This window comes from Oreochromis aureus, linkage group 3, assembly GCF_013358895.1.
Source record: "Oreochromis aureus strain Israel breed Guangdong linkage group 3, ZZ_aureus, whole genome shotgun sequence".
In the NCBI taxonomy this organism is placed as follows: domain Eukaryota; kingdom Metazoa; phylum Chordata; class Actinopteri; order Cichliformes; family Cichlidae; genus Oreochromis; species Oreochromis aureus.
The window spans coordinates 110,004,536-110,022,831 of record NC_052944.1 but is presented as its reverse complement, the minus strand read 5'-3'; positions in this window follow the sequence as shown (position 1 = coordinate 110,022,831).

Genomic DNA, 18,296 nt, shown 5'->3' with positions numbered 1-18,296 from the left:
CTTTCTTCCATTTGCGCAACATCTCTAAAATTAGAAATATCCTGTCTCAGAGTGATGCTGAAAACTAGTTCATGCCTTCATTACTTCCAGGCTGGACTACTGTAATTCTTTATTATCAGGATGTCCTAAAAACTCCCTGAAAAGTCTTCAGCTAATCCAAAATGCTGCAGCAAGAGTACTGACAGGGACTAGGAAGAGAGAACATATTTCTCCTGTTTTGGCTTCCCTTCATTGGCTTCCTGTTAAATCCAGAATTGAATTCAAAATCCTGCTCCTCACATACAAGGTCTTAAATAATCAGGCCCCATCTTATCTTAATGACCTTGTAGTGCCATATCACCCTATTAGAGCACTTCGCTCTCGCTCTGCAGGCCTACTTGTTGTTCCTAGAGTATTTAAAAGTAGAATGGGAGGGAGAGCCTTCAGTTTTCAGGCCCCTCTTCTGTGGAACCAGCTTCCAGTTTGGATTCAGGAGACAGACACTATCTCTACTTTCAAGATTAGGCTTAAAACTTTCCTTTTTGCTAAAGCATATAGTTAGGGCTGGACCAGGTGACCCTGAATCCTCCCTTAGTTATGCTGCAATAGACGTGAGCTGCCGGGATTCCCATGATGCATTGAGTTTTTCCTTTCCAGCCACTCACTATGTGTTAATAGACCTCTCTGCATCGAATCATATCTGTTATTAATTTCTGTCTCTCTTCCACAGCATGTCTTTCATCCTGTTTTCCTTCTTCACCCCAACCGGTCGCAGCAGATGGCCCCGCCCCTCCCTGAGCCTGGTTCTGCCGGAGGTTTCTTCCTGTTAAAAGGGAGTTTTTCCTTCCCACTGTCGCCAAAGTGCTTGCTCATAGGGGGTCATATGATATGATTGTTGGGGTTTTCTCTGTATTTATTATTGTGCGATCTATTGTACAATATAAAGCGCCTTGAGGCGACTTTTGTTGTGATTTGGCGCTATATAAATAAAACTGAATTGAATTGAATTGAATAATTATTCCTCCTCCTGTCATTGAAGCTGCTGCTTTTAGAAACAGGAGGCTGTGGAGGCCCTGAGAGCTCCTTCATCCCCACAGTCACACTGTGACACAGAATCAAATGGACACTCTGAAGATCATGAGTGGGTTTGTTTTCTTTCTTTCTCCACAGAAAGTAGTGAGAAACAAGTCTGAGCTGTTTGTGCTCGTTCAGCCGTGACTCAGCAGCTAAAGCAGGTGTGTCCAACATACTGCCAGCGGGCCACATCAGGCCCTGATACACTTTCATATGTCAGTTATTATTAATGATTAATGTGGAGCTGAATCTTCAGCTTAAGGTCAAAGGTCACCCAGGCTGTGAGCAGAATCCTTAATGCAGGAAAACAACTTTCCAGGACTTTCCCCAAATTCCAGGTCAGATTTCATTGGTCAGAGAAAAGAACTTCAAATTTGGATCCAGTGCTCGTGTCACGATGCTGATCAGCTGATCGGTTCTTTCATTGTTTATCAGAGGAAACTTTATCACTGAGTTTAGTTTGGACGATCCACCAATCACAGAGCTCCATCAGGGACCTTACAGTAACTACATTCAGCAGCAGAGCTTTGAGTGCACTTCTCTCCACCACCACTAGATGTCTCCACACACTGTGCTGACTCCAATGAACCATCAGAGCTGCTGAACCTCTTTACTCGGTTGGAGGCGGCTGAGCCCTCCATCTGCCACAGCGATGTTTCCAGCATCACTTTATTTTACAGCGGCTGGAAGATTTCTGAAAGTCACCAAAAACAACAAAAGTGGTACTTCCTTCTTCTCACAGAGGACTTCCTGCTCCTCACAGAGGACTTCCTGCCAGTTCAGACAGAAAAAATAACCAAAGTATGAACAGCTTTTCCTCATTCACAAGACCTCTGACCGCTGAAGCTGGCTGACCTTTTCTGCTTCCTTTTCCATCTATTTCAAATTAAAGGCCCTCCTAATAGCTGCTGGACAGTTTTGTATTAACACAGCTTTTATTGTGAAACACTGATTTTGTCCTTAAGAATATGTGTGGCTCTGACAAACGCTCCGTTCTTTGCTGTGAGAGACGGAGTTTAGCTTCCTGTGAGGACAGGAAGTGATGTGAAGGCTTATGACGTGTGAAAGTATGAGGAAGCTGAACTCTGTGGCAGTCTGCCGTGATGTTTGGCTGCACACACTAAACTGAGCTGAAAGAGAGAGTGTGTGTGTTTTAGTATGCAATAAGAAGGGAAACACACAGCAGCTGCTTTCAGCACACACACTCACTTTGTTCACATGAGGACAAAAACTTGATTTAACTGAGCTTGTGTGACAGGAGAGTGTGAGTTTAAAGCTCTGCACAGATGAATCACACGAGCTGAGCAGGTTTCTGTGCAGCTTCACCTGAGACACGAGGAGGGAGGAGACAAGGACACGAGGAGGCGAAGCGCTCAGAGTAACGTCTCTGACTGGAGGCGGCTGATAGGTTTCTAGCTTGAACCTATTCGCTGGAACGTTGAAGGCAATGTAATTACACAGCAAGCAAGACACGAGTAGGCAACATTCTTAATGTTTCACGTGCACGGGAGAGAACTGGACCGTTCCTTCGCTTGACCTCAGTTGCTCTCGTCCGCTCCCCCGTAACACTGCTCTTTTATTGTGGTTACATGAATATGCATAGGGTCATTAACATATAACAGCGTACCCAGGTATACATGTGAACAAAGAATACCCTGTGTGTGTGTGTGTGTGTGTGTGTGTGTGTGTGTGTGTGTGTCCATAAAATGACTTCCTAACCCTGCTGGCCTGGAAGTCCAGCAGTTCATCTAAACAAAATGCACTTAGCCTAAAACAGACATAGATACGTTTATCCTACCATAAAACAATAAGACAAGGTACGACCTCTCCCATGCTCCCAGGATGTGGGTATGAAAGCCAGAGTGCTCTGGAATGCACACAACGTGTGTCTACAGCAGGGGTGCCCAATCCCAGTCCTCGAGAGCTACTGTCCTGCAGTTTTTAGATGCATCCCTACTCCAACACAGCTGAATCAAGTAGTTGGATTACCTCTTCGGCATGCCATCAAGTCTGGCAAAGGCCTGATAACAAGCCATTCATTTGATTCAGGTGTGCTGTAACAAAGACGCATCTAAAAGCTGCAGGGCAGTAGCTCTCGAGGACTGGGATTGGGCACCCCTGCTCTACATGCACACTTAGAAAAAAAACAAACATTAGCAACACACATGGATAATCCTGAAGGTCAGGCACAAATTGACAGGGTCCAGAGGTGCTGTAAAAAAACCCATCCATGGCTGTGGAAAGAAGTGACACTAGTTTCAAAACAGGAAATGTTTCACATGTTATTCACATCGTCAAAGTAACCTTTAACATTTCCCCAACAACACAGTGTAACAGCATCACCACTCATAACCTGCAAACACAGTTTTCTTCAGACAACCCAGAAATCCTGTAGTAAAAAAAACATCAACCAGCTATCCTGGTATAAATCACATGAAGAACTGTAATGCTGTAGAAATGTTAGTGCTGGGCAGGTGTATACACACTTTCTCACAGTTACCTCTGTGAGCAACACAAGGTAGTGAATAACAAACCCATGGTTAATTCACAGACACAGAGAATTTTTAACTAAAAGGTTAAATTTGCAGAGTTCACATAGTCATGTGACCCAAGTTTCCTCCTGTGGTCTCCTTCTGCTCCTGCAATAGAGACACACACAGAGATGCATCCACACATTTGTCAGGTGGGGGTTAACTTCACACAATGGTGTTAAGTCAGTCAGTCTTGTCAGCTTTTGTCAGCTGTTGTCAATCAGTCAGTTTTATTTCTCTTACTCATTTGTCATTCACTCATTCATGCATTCATTCATTCTTTGCTAAAAGTGGAACCCATCGACGCATTCAGTTCCCACACTCAGCAAAATGACGTCATTTCAAAAAGGAAAGAATTTAGACTGGATTTTCTTGTTGAATACTTTTGGACAGGAACTTATTTTCTAATTGTCCCAGATAAGTGACTTTCTCCTGAGCCCATTTTAATGTGGAGAAACTCACTTGCAACAATTTTCTCGACGACGAGTCGTATAGCGCTTTTGTTCTAATCATGCAGATCTGCTTCAAACAAGGTCATCAAACAAAACTTTCAGTGCACTGTGAAAGTATCAAAATAAAAAGGCCTCGTTCAGTCATGACACATGCTCCTCATCTCAGGAGGGTAAATCATACCATTAGCATGATTTATCAAACCATCATACTAATTGGCAGGCTCAACTTCACAACAAAAGAAAAATCATCAGCTAGATAAACTTCAAGCCAACCATCAGCCGCACAACACACAACATAAGCCTAATGTCTTATTAGCTATGAATTTAATCTGTACTTTTTACTCATTTAGGCCACAAATTTTATTTAGTTTTCCGTTTTCCCCGTCATCATAAAACATGTGACGTCATCAGGTATTTCACAAAAAACGTTTGTTCTTATGTATTCAGAGTTGTGTATCTGGGTGCAGGATTCACTTGCACATCACAACAGTAAACTCAGTGTTTTTAGAGTCTCCACTCTAACAAACTCCAACACATCTCATTCACTCGTGCTAGAATTCAATCACCTTTCATTAATCTAAGAACCATCAACTAATTTGCATATCAGCTATTAACCCACTAAGATGACAGGACAACAGAAATGCATGTTCAAAATATTATCACAAAAATAGAATTTCCCTCACACAGTAAAATATTTTGTGCTGCATCATTCAGGCAGAAAGCATCTCCCAATTTACTATATTAACAACTAAATTTATTGTCTGATCACTGGTGGGTCAAACCAGAATCTTTTTTCCCACAAAAGTTAAACTGTTGTCCTGCAACCTAGAGAGTTAACTGTCAGCATTGGATTAATTCAGCATTTGATAACAGGTGTCTGTTAAATTGACACTATTTTAGCACTGATGAGAGATAACAAGCTGATTTTCATTGCATGTGTGTTTGTGTTATTAGGCAGGTTTAATCAATGTGTCTGGAGCTGCAACTCCAGCAGGGCATGTTCTTAAAGCTGCCTTTCCTACACACTTCTCTGCTATTAATTGATCATTTTAACTAACGTGCTATGAGTCCACTGGTCTTTTCATCACACAAGGTGACTTGGACAAGATGATAAACAGACTCACATGCTCAAGATGCTGCCTAATCTTCATGAGCTCTCTTGTGTTTGTGTTAGTAGGGTTAATGCATGTTCTGCTTGTGTGTATGATTTTGTATATGTTTCTTTTTGCAGTGGTTCAGATTCCTTCACAATTTTCAACTTAAGCAGTCAGTATTATTTTCCCCAGGTTTGCTAACCCAAATTTTGATTTCCCACATTAAACAACAGCATTCCTCTGTGTTCTCACCTACTGCTCTCACTCTGTTGTCCTCTCCCACTTCAACAGTCCAATAGCCGGCAGTTCTTCTTCAGCTTTGTCCTGTATTCTTCACTGTCTCTTCTTGCCATTTTCTCCAAAGGTGGCAAATGTCAAACTCCCAACAGTCTCCTCAGTTCTTTTCACAAGCACAGTGACTTTGCAGCTTGTTGGAAACACAGTGCCATTCATCAATCAGTCAGGATGATGGTTTGCTCTTCTTCTGCGATGCTGTTTGTCCACACTGCTGCTGCTTGCTGGGACTCTTTGCTCAGGACTTTGCTGCTGTCTCTTTATCTGCCATGTTATTGCTCTTTGGAACTGCATTCCTTGTCTTCAGGGAGGAGTGAGAGCTCACTTGTGAGGTTGAGGTACACATGGTGCTGTAAATAACTTAGCCAGAAACTTGGCCTGAACATTTCCAAAAGTGTTAAACTATAACTTTATTCCGACCGCTGCATGTGGAAAATCGATCCAGGTCTGCTTTTCATCTGAAAGTGACAAACTAAGACATTTTTCATTATTATTATCACTGCTTAACGAACACACAGAACTCTCTCTCTGTCTTTCGTAAACTCGTCTTCCTTAAAAGCAGAAATTAGACTGTAGTTGTTTCTTGGCTGATAGACACAAAACCTTTTTCCTATGATTATTTTTTTTTTTCATCTACAATGTAAATTTTGTCTCTTCTTTACTCTACACTTTTTTTTTTTTGCATAGTGACCTGCAGAATCACCGTTCTCACAATTGGAGGCTTAAAAGTTACTTTTACACAGTGCACACACACACTGCGACATCAGACACATTCACACTCATTTTTTCATCTGCATAAATAAATCATATGGCTGATGATATGTGCCATGGTGATCCATAAGTATGATCACAAGTTTATTTAATTATTTTTCAACCCAACAAAACAAATAAACAAGAACATGATGCTGATGCTATGAACACTCTACACACGAGTCAAGATGCAGGAAAACTGCTGCGCATCTGAAAGAAGAAGCTGAACTCACGGATACGCTACATACTCGAGTTATCATAGTTCTCTTCCCCTTTCTTTGATGAGTTCTCAGCCAGGTCCCGATCTGATAATGTGTAGCTTGCTCATCAGCTCAGAAGAGACAGCAACGCAACCTCACACAGTGGTTACGTGCTTTGCCCACAGTGGCAAAGACTTGAAACTTACTCGGCTTTGCTTAGGGTGTAATATCAGCCTCGGATCCCGCCGATCGTCATTCATCAAAGAGAGAAAACAGACAGCTAATCCACCGGCCCGATGACAAATTCTCACGTTTCGCTGACGTCAGGGTTCTCTCCTCGGTGAATGCCGACTCCAGGGATCTGGCGTCGAAGGACCAATTAATGATAGGTTTCTAGCTTGAACCTATTCGCTGGAACGTTGAAGGCAATGTAATTACACAGCAAGCAAGACACGAGTAGGCAACATTCTTTATGTTTCACGTGCACGGGAGAGAACTGGACAGGCGCCGTTCCTTCGCTTGACCTCAGTTGCTCTCGTCCGTTTCCCCGTAACACTGCTATTTTATTGTGGTTACATGAATATGCACAGGGTCATTAACATATGACAGCGTACCCAGGTATACATGTGAACAAAGAATACCCTGTGTGTGTGTGTGTGTGTCCATAAAATGACTTCCTAACCCTGCTGGCCTGGAAGTCCAGCAGTTCATCTAAACAAAATGCACTTAGCCTAAAACAGACATAGATACGTTTATCCTACCATAAAACAATAAGACAAGGTATGACCTCTCCCATGCTCCCAAATGTGGGTGTGAAAGCCAGAGTGCTCTGGAATGCACACAACGTGTGTCTGCAGACTACTAAGGATCAAACTTCTATTAATCTACAACTAATTATAAAACTCTAAGCATATATGAGTAGATATTTCTAAGCATAAATGACAATCAACAATACAAAACCTAACAGCGGCTTCATGGTGTGATGGTGGATAAAAGGCTGAAACATGCTGAAGGTGGTGTTTGACTGCAGACTGGAAGCATCACACTTCATGACAGCGCTCGTCTCTGTCAGGTTTGCTGAGTGGAGGTGGAGTAGAGGACTCAAACGCAGGACTCACGGTGAAGGTTCAGGGTGTTTATTGTGAGGGACAAATGGCAAGAACAGGAGATGGCTGACTAACTGAACTGAAAGCACGGCTGACTGATCTGACTGAAAGGCAAACTCAAGGACTGGACAGTAGTGACAACATCCACCTTAAAATGGTAAATGGCCTGTATTTATATAGCGCTTTCTAGTCCCTAAGGACCCCAAAGCGCTTTACATATCCAGACATCCACCCATTCACACACACATTCACACACTGGTGATGGCAAGCTACATAGTAGCCACAGCCACCCTGGGGCACACTGACAGAGGCGAGGCTGCCGAACACTGGCGCCACCGGGCCCTCTGACCACTAGGCAACGGGTGAAGTGTCTTGCCCAAGGACACAACGACCGAGACTGTCCAAGCCGGGGCTCGAACCGGCAACCTTCTGATTACAGGGCGAACTCCCAACTCTTGAGCCACGATCGCCCCCTTAACATCAGTGACACGACAGAGAAGTGGTAAAACTGAGGAACTTAAATACACAGACTGGATGATGACGATAATTGGACACAGGCGAATACACAGCTGAACATAATGAAACAGGAAATGGCAGGAGTGGTGAAAACAGAACATGAACTGAAAACGCTGGGTCAATGACCCAGGAATCCTGACAGTATCCCTGCTGCACACACGTCTGACTCTTCTTCTGTTTCCAGATTAGAGAGCAACATGAAGTCATCACCTGTGTGGCCTCGTTTACTAATGTTTGTATGAAAGAGTTCAAACTTCTCGGAGACGTCACACAAAATGACCATCAGATTTATTGGACGAGACTATTTTGTTGTCACCACTGTGCGTATGTTGGAACAGCACAAACACAGTGGTGTGTATGTTTGAAACACTGGGAGCTCAGCGTCTGCTCTTCTTCTGCTCCATCTTTGCCTTATTTTACACACGACTCCATCAGGTTACAGCTGAACGATGAACGCACTATTTCCTGCCACAGGCCATCAGGCTGCAGGTCAGTCAGCGTTCTGATGGCGCCGATCTTTCCACCCAATGACATCTGTCGTCACAGTCACATGACTTCTCCTTGTGTGAATTAATGTTTTCTATCTGCATTTTATTTATTTCACACAAACTGTTGTTGTAATGTCATCAAATGTCCACTAGATGTCAGCAGTCATCAGTGGACATTCATGCTGTGAATACACAAACATACATGTGCACTTAAATGAGCTCACATCATTGATCTGGACTGATGGATCGCCTTTGTTTTTATAAGTCAGTGTTACCATGGAAACGACACTGACACACTATCTAAACACACAGTGGATTTATTTGACTTCAGTCTTGATTCTGCATGGAAACAATAACCTGACATCTTTGATCATCAGAGCGTCACCTGTAACCATGGTTACTGACCTGCAGCCTCACCAAACCCACGAGGACGAAGCAGCTGTGAGCAGCGTCACTGCTGAGAACATGTGCAGGAAAGCTTCTCTGCCTGTTTACAGCTTCTGTAGGTGTTTGCATGAGAAAGATGGAATCATGTGTCCATGCACAGCTACACGTGTCTGTTTCTACACGTGTGCATCATGTCACACTCTTCTGATGCTGGAAGCAAAATGAAAACAGCATTTTCTGCACTTCTGTCACTAAAAATCTGCTGTTTTCTATTCTACGTTTTTATTTTTGCATTTCTGTGAAGATTCAGACACTGATGATCTTTCACATGTCAAGTGTTTTTATTACCGTGCGCTCACAGATTTGAAGGAGCGCTTGCTTGTTTTGTACTCGTGTATTTAAGTCTCTGTGCTGAATGACAGACCCTGTTACACACATGTAGGCATCACAGTCTGCTAAGAGGAATAAAGCGTTAGTCTGTTTTGTTGTCTTTGCAGTTTGATCTTTCAGTTTTATTCATTATTATTATTATTATTTTATCATTACTTATTAAATAAAACTTATCACTACCATTATTTTTTTTAATGTAAAATCATTTTGCTTATGTTGCTAAAGAAAGGCTGAATGACACACAAAATCATTCCTGCCTGCCAGTCATAAAATGCATACAATAAGTTAAAATTGCAAAACAAAAGTTGACAACAGATAAAATCAGCACTAAAGCGAATGAGTCTATATTATTTATGGCTGGAGGAAGAGAGTTCCAGAGCTGAGGAGGACAGCAACTGAAGGCTCTGTTCCCCTGATAAGACGTGCGGACGGAACAGTAAGATGAATAGCAGATGAGGATCTGAGAGGGTGGGAAACAGTGGCAATATGAAGCAGGTCACACAAATAGGAAGGAGCAGTTTTATGGATACCCTTGTACGTGAGAAGTAAGATTGTAAAGTTTATCCTGGCTTCTATGGACAACCAGTGAAGCTGCTGAAGAACTAGGGCAGGGGTCTGCAACCTTTTACACCCAAAGAGCCATTTGGACCCGGTTTCCACGCAAAAGAAAACACTGGGAGCCGCAAATACTTTTTGACATCTAAAATGAAGATAACACTGTATATATTGTTTTTTATCTTTATGCTTTGTGTGAACAACTAAGGTGTGCTGCTTATGAAATCCATGAAGTGCTACAGAGAAAATTAAATTATATTTTATTATATACTTAATATTTAATTATATACTTTTATCATACTATACAAAGTAATTAAGCAATAAACATTTAAGCTGTTGAATCCCAATGTCTGCGGTATGACGGGTGAGAAGGAACTTCTGGTTTAATGTGATGTACCAACAGATCTGTTATTTAGATATAGACATGTGTGGTATCTACAGAAATGTCAGAATCTCAAAGCTCACAAAACCATCTCAACAACCACCAAACAGCTAAAACAGCAAGTGAACAGACGAGAAGTAAACAGGTTCCACCAAAAAGATGTAAACACAAAGTACGGATCCTCCTGTTCAACTGTTTTTCAAACGTGAAGTGTAGCTTTGGACTTTCATTTACTGCTGGTTCAGTGAATTTTGGTTGGACAGTGATGAAACCTGCAGTCTCAGAACCAGCGGGAAGTCTGCTTTCAGCACACAACAGCATTGTTGTGTTGTGTGCTGTGGATTCACCTCTGCAAACTCATCACTATTTTCACCATCAAGTTTCTACTGAGACAATAACAAAACAGGAAGCAGTTCCCAGGAACTACTTCATGTTTTAGAACCTTTCAATATAAGAAAATACTGCACTTCAAAACACCCCATGTCTCCTCTTATCAGACGATTACTTTATTATTAGTTTGTTAATTCTGTCAGTTGATGAAAAAAACCAAACAATGCTTGATCTCACCTGAGAGTTTCCAGTGTACAGTGTAGACTCTTCAGTCCTTCAGACAGAAGCTTCAATCCTGAATCCTGCAGGTTATTGTTACTCAGGTCCAGCTCTCTCAGATTAGAGGACTGAGAGCTGAGGACAGAGCTTCACAGCTTCTCTCTGACAGGTCACAGTGACTCAGTCTGAAAAATAACAGATAAACAATTACAAAAATAAAACACTTACGTTGAAGTGTAATGAGATACTATTATATTTAGCAATATATCAGGAAACTGAGCACTGGACAGAATCAGAGGAGACGAAGTGAAGAGAGAACAGCAGTAAAAGAACACTGAATTGTTCAGTGTGCTTTTGACATCAACAAAATGTGTCAAATTTCTTTATTTTGTATTCGTTTTAGAAGAATTGATCATTATCACTTAGGTAACAACCACAGGCCAGGTCTAGATGGCGCTTTGGTAACAGTTACACCCGAAAATATTTCAGAAATGCGGAGAATTTCTGCTGCAATGTATTCAGCATTGAACAAAGTGAGTGCTGATGATCATTTAGTAGTTTTATAGATTTTTCAGACGTCAGCAATCAAGACTTCTTATGTTTAGTTTTTTTTTTTTTATTGTTTGCACCGATTTGTGTTAACTAGAATTTAAAAATATTTAAAACTGAATGTATGATCAGATATGTACTTACAGAGCTTTGTTGGAGGCTTTTGACCACTAGCAGCAGCCTCAGAAGAGCCTTTTAGAAGGCTCATATTCTCACTTAGATCATCTATTTCTACTTACATTTCTTTCTAGGAAAACGGGATTATTTTGAAAACAGGAACTATTTTCCCCAATAAGTAGCCCTGATCACTCAAACATGTTATCAGTCAGAAGAAGCTGTCTTGTTATGAGGGAGAGAAGAAAAGATTGAGGCACACAAAATTGTTCAAAGAGAGATAAAGCAGCTAAAATCAGATCTAAAAGTAAAGTAGAGCATAAGTTGAATAAAGGACACTCAAGGCTGGCTTGGAAAGGAATGATGCCCATGGTGGGGATGCAGAACAAAGACAAAAGATGAATGTGATGCTGAATCAGCAGAAGACTTGGACTCATTTGATTCCAGCTTTGATATCATTGATTTCAGTGAAGAGCTTTGTGATTGTAGGAAAGGGCTGGTAGCTCTGAGAGTCCCTCTGATGAGGTGTCTGTGAAGGTTCTCTGTCATCCAGCTCATCGTAGTCTAAGGAGCTTGGAAAGAAAAGCGTCTGGACGTCTCTAAGTTGCTTGAAGACGTTTCACCTCTCATCTGAGAAGCTTCCATTCTGAGCTGAAATGGTGGAGAGTCTCAGATTTAAGCCCTAGGGCAGGGGTCTGCAACCTTTTACACCCAAAGAGCCACTTGGACCCGGTTTCCACGCAAAAGGAAACACTGGGAGCCGCAAATACTTTTTGACATCTAAAATGAAGATAACACTGTATATATTGTTTTTTACCTTTGTGTGAACAACTAAGGTGTGCTGCTTATGAAATCCATGAAGTGCTACAGAGAAAATTACATTTTGTTTATGTAATCAACACATTTTGAACTCTTAAAGAAATATAACAAAAGCAAAGACACCCAGCTGAACTAAAATGATCCATGTAGCAAACAAGTGTCAGCCGCCACCCTTATATTGCCTTTGGGCTTTTGGAGCCTTGACCTGACTCTTAAAAAATAATTGGAAAAAAGCACTATGCTGCTGAAAGATGAAAAATAGATATTTGCAAAATTCTGCCTAAATATGTATTTTACCTGGTTAATGCGTGCGGCGGGGCGTGGTCTGCAGCGCCGCTGCAGGGGAGGCGGACGCACCTGAGCGACACCCGCAATCACGCCTCGCTGCCTTTACGTCTGCGCTATCTGTGCTGTTGTGTTGTTGGTGGTGTATGTCGGGCTGTGAGCTGAAAAGCTACAGCCGGCTGTATGCGTACTGCAACCTTGTGTGAAAAGTGGTCAATAAAGAGATGCTCAAAAGCGTGTTCATGGAAACATCGTCGGGTCTGCCGTGATTTGTTTACAATGGGACTTCTGCTCTTGAACCTCTGCGCACAGAGTCCACAAATCGGGGCTATACGAAGTCAGTTTACGCAGGACTGTAAGCTGTCATCTGTCAGGCGTGAACGGTGTTTGTCTTAGTTCACGGTGGAGAACAGCTGCTGACATAATGTGGATCCGAAGATCCATAATTGGCCTACCTGGGGTTGAAAGTCTCGATAAATGCACGGCGTATCGGCGGGTATACCGGCTTCTGTGAGTGTGACTCTTATTTTGAGCGATGAAAAAATAATAGAATATAATTTTATTTTTATATTTCAATATCACAATAATCTTCCAATTTAGAACTACGAGTTAAAAAGAACTAACATAAATAAAATACACTTCCGCTAAATACTTCTAATTTATTTGCCCAAACCACGCGGAGCTGCACTTTAAGGACTAAAGAGCCGCACGCGGCTCCGGTGCCGCAGGTTGCCGACCCCTGAACTAGGGTAATATGAGCTCTTTACGGAGTACGAGTTATGCTGCAGAATTTTGAAGAAGTTGGAGTTTATGAAGGGATCTTTTAGGGAGACCAAATAAGAGGGAACTGCAGTAATTAAACACAATATTAGATTGTACAGTGTGTTTGAACTGTTTGGTCTTTTTGATTTTTGATCACGGAGTGCAGCTCTTCAAGAATCAGCCATAAGAGCAGAAAATGAAGGTGGTCATAATGAGGAAACTGACTTCTCCAAACGGGGACCCTGACCTTCTTTAGACTCAGTGCGGGACAGCAGACAGAAGCAGGATTAAGTGTTTAGTGTTATTCACAGATCAACATGTCAACAGGTGTAACACAGAGACGTGATAGCCCAGAGAGTATGAACTCTCATTTTATGTACTGAGTGTGCAAGTAAGTGTGCAAGACTGAGAACAGAAGAAAAGTACAGAAGAAAATGAGTGTGTGGTTGAACAAATGTTACAGAAAATGTTCCCTTGTAGGTCATCACAGGGAACCGGATCAGTGTGTTGAAATGAAAGTGAACTCAGCTTTCTAAAATATGTGATTAATCTCCAATAATCTTTTTCTTTTTTCTTTTTTAGCTAAAGAGTTGGGATGCTGTGTAAGACATAAATAAAGCTAAAATACAAAGGTTTGGACACCGTTTTGCATGTTTCCCTACTGTAGGGGTCTCTGCAAGCATACAGGGCTCTGAGAGGGTACAAGATGACAACTTTGGAATTCTACTAGAAACAGTCGATCATATTTGTTTGTCAAAGCTGAATCCAGGGCAAACTAGGCTAAATTAGCATTTTTAGTTAACAGCTACAATAAGCATAAACGTTACTGTACGGCTATCATTTGTTAACATGACGCTTGTTCTTATACATGTAATACATTTATTACCAACCTGAGAGTTTATCCGCTGGTCATTCGACATGACGAATGACTTCTGAAGTCTTAATTCAGCTCAAGATGCTGTAGATTCCCGTCAGTAACACTTTCAGTCCGCTAGTAAAACGTAGTTCTGTTAATCTGCGCTCGTTCACTCTTGAACCGGAACCGGATGTAAGTTCCAAAAAACTGAATTTTGGAACTGAAATTGAATTGTAGAACTGAAACTTAATGGTGAGAGTGAAACTGAAATTATTGGAGAGCTGAATTTTTAAAGGATAAAATGCAGTTTCAAAGCAAATCAATTCATTTTCAATATATAAAATTCAATTTCAATTTAGTGATGATCATTTTCAAACCATAAATTCAATTTCAAATTAGACTAATTCAAATTCAGTTTTCAAAAGCATTTATTCAAGTTACAATTCAGATTCAATCTGAGCAATTCAAATTCAACTTTAACTTATTCAAATTCAGCTTCTGATGGCACAGATTTCTGCCCATACTATTCCATGGTTTTAGTTTTACTTGACTTGACTGCTGCTTTTGACGTAGTTAACCACAACTTTCTTCTATCAAGACTGGAACATGTTGTTGGTCTCAAAGGTACGGTTTTAACTTGGTTTAAATCCTACCTCTCAGAGTGGTCGTTCTGCCCCTATTTATTGTGGTGTGCCTCAAGGGTCCATGCTCGGTCCTGCTCTTTTCTCTTTGTACATGTTGCCGTTGGGATTAATTTTTAAAAAATATAACATCTCCTTTCACTGTTATGCTGATGACATCCAGATTTATTCACCTTTGAAATTCGATGTGACTGTTTCTTTGCAACCTCTGTTCAACTGTTTGCATGAAGTTAAAATTTGGTTATCACATAATTTTCTTACACTGAACGAGAATATAAGACCGAAATCGTAGTCTTTGGTAGTCCCACTCCGCTAGACCAGTTAGCTGATGCCCTTGGCCCTCTCGCTAGCCATCTCTCGCTCACTGTAAGAAACCTCGGAGTGTTTCTGGATGGCTCTCTTTTAAACTTGAGAAACAGCTCTCCACTGTGGTAAAAAACAGCTTTTGCCAGTTGCGTCAGATTTCCAAAGCAAAGCCGTTCCTTCCTTTAAAGGACCTTGAAAAGCTTGTTCACGCATTTATCACATACAGATTGGACTACTGTAACTCCCTCTACTCGGGCCTCCAACACTCTTCTCTTTACCGGCTTCAGTTAATTCAAAATGCAGCTGCGCGTCTTTTAACAGGTACAAGAATCTATGAACGCATAACTCCAATTTTAGCCAAATTACATTGGCTCTCTGTTAAATATCGCATAGATTTTAAAATTCTTTTGTTCACTTTTAGAATTCTGAATAATTTAGCACCCAGCTATCTTTCTGAACTACTCCACTTATACAATCCCAACAGAGCACTTAGATCGTCCAATCACAGGCTCCTAGCACGACTGGGCCTTTGCAACCGTGGCACCTAGATTCTGGAATAACCTCCCTGTTCATATTCGTACTGCTGAGTCTATCCAGTCTTTTAAATCACATCTTAAAACCTATCTTTTTACTTTGGCTTTTGATTCTAACTAGTTGGCTGTTCTAGCGTGTTGTGTTGTTACATATTGTTTGTTGTCCTGTTTTATTGTTTGTTTTAATTGTCTCATGCTTTTACTGACTGTGAAGCACTATGGTCAACATTGTTGTTTTAATATGTGCTATATAAATAAATTTTGATTTAATTTTGATTTGATACAATGTGATTTCCTGAACTGTTTTTTAAATACTGTCTCTCACATAGGGAATGCACCTACAAGTGAATTTCAGACTCCTAAGGTGGGAGAACTTGCAAAATCGCACGGTGCTCAAATGCTTATGCTTATGTTCTTCACTGTATATATTTAGAGAGAGTCTCTAAATAAAAAAAAAAAAAAAAAGAGAGTCTTTTGTCTTTCATAGTCCATCAACATGATTTGTGTTAGCACAGGTTTTACAGTCAGACTGAGAATGATTAAATTAATTCTGTAAGGTTAAGATCAGAGGCTTCGACAGACCAAAAGTTAAAAATGTCTTTATCAGTAACATCTGACTTTTTCACAGGAAATAAGCTGGTAGCACAAAACTGACTTCATTATGCAGCGCTACAGTCAGTGGGTGTCTCTACATGTCCTTCCTCAGATGACAATTTGTATTTTACAGTTTATAGTAGTTCTGCTGAAGGCTGCTTTGTTTCACTCATAAGGCAATCATCAGATGTAATGTGGGGTAAGGAAATATTTTACTGCTTTTATTTCTTAACTTTCTAAATTAAAAAAATATTTATTATTTTTGACTGACTATATTTGACTGTCTTTCTTAAAGAACATGTTGTCTTTATACTTATTTAGAAACAGCCTAATCTTACAGTAAAACACATGTACTTAATATGTAAGGAAAATTTTACAGCTTTTATTCATTAACTTTATAAACTAAACTTTAAGTTATTTTTCTTTCAGTGAACTGACTGACACGTCATGTAATTTTATCAAATTTTGCTTTAATCTTAGACTCAAACTCAGTTTTTATTATTTCAGCTATGGTCAAAGCACACAGCTCTACAAATGTAAATAATAATCACTAACTCGTAATCATTAAGTTTTTGTTGATTAATTTGTTTGTTTGTTTGTTGTGATTTCAGGAACGAGTTCCTGTGTGTGAACATGGTGACAGTCAGCATTTTACTGATTTTTTTCTTTGTTTCAGGTGAGCTGATTGTTCAGTTATTAAAAAAAAAAAAAAATTTGGATTCATTTGCCAATTAACTCATTACTAGGGGTGGAACTTAAAAACCTAATCTAATTAATTAGAGGGATTATAATGAATTAATTTTGAATAACACTTGATTAAATAATTAATTGCTCAAGAAAATTTGCCCCAAAGCGCAAATGTTTTTATTACTTTTTTAAATTTAAAAGGATTTAGTGGGTAACAGAATCAAATAATAGACATGGTCCTAAATATTGTAAACTCAAACTCTTTTAATTTTTGAAAAAACCCCCCAAACATTTAAACTGCATTTCAGTTGAAAACTGAGAAATAAAAATAATATCCCTGGCCAATTAATCTACACAATAACTGTGAAGTATAAAGTTTTTCTAAGAAACAGTAACAATAAGTTAAGAAATTGTCTTATTGTATGTCTCACACAAAGTACCGCAGAAATTTCGTTATGCTAATGCATCACTCCATCCTCTAGCAGCAAGGCTAACAGTCGTAAAGCTGTTGAATTTTATGCAAAATTGTCTTTCGGCATGGCAGTTGGAAAGTTGGATCAGCTGATGCTGACTGTAGCACATTGTCTAACCCCCTGTCTTCTACCACTGATAGTGGTCTACAGTCCAGAGCAATCATTTTTGAGAGAATTTGTAAGTTTTGTCCGATGTTAACTTACAAATTTCGGTCCTGAAGCCAGTCATTTCATCAAGTTTAGGCTTCTAACACTTTTTGTTGGTACCTGAATTGGGACTGCTAGCGCTAACAGCTCCCACAGTTTATGCGCTCACTGCTACATGTTTTGCATTTAGAAGTGTAATCGGTATACCAGGAAATTGGAAAGGACAGCAGTTTGTTAATCATGACACTGTCTTTACAGGTACTTTAAATGGTTATGCTGACTCTGCAGACCTCTTCATCACTGCACCAAAGAAGATGGAAGCACTGAGTGGATCTTGTTTGCAAATCCCATGTCGCTTCAGACCCAAAGACGAATGGAAATTTAACAGCAGAAGAAAAATCTTTGGAGTGTGGATTAAAAATTATGTATACTTTGACATATATCCAAACAATGTGATCTTGTTTGTAGTGGAACAGTTAGCATCTATCCAATGAGTATTACTGGGAACCTGAGTCAGAGAGACTGCACCACTCTGTTTTCTAATTTAACCACAAACTACACAGACACATACTTCTTCAGAGTAGAGAGTGAAACATTTAAGGCAACAGCTCAACAAGAGCCTCTTCAAATAACAATCAGAGGTAAAGTCTGAAGTTTTTAATTCATTTAAATCATAAAACTATACAAACCTTTGTTGTAAAGCTGCAGTCAGCTGAGACCGAAGAAGTCACCAAATCTGCAACCTTACAAACAGCACATTTGCACAATGACTGAAACCAGCAG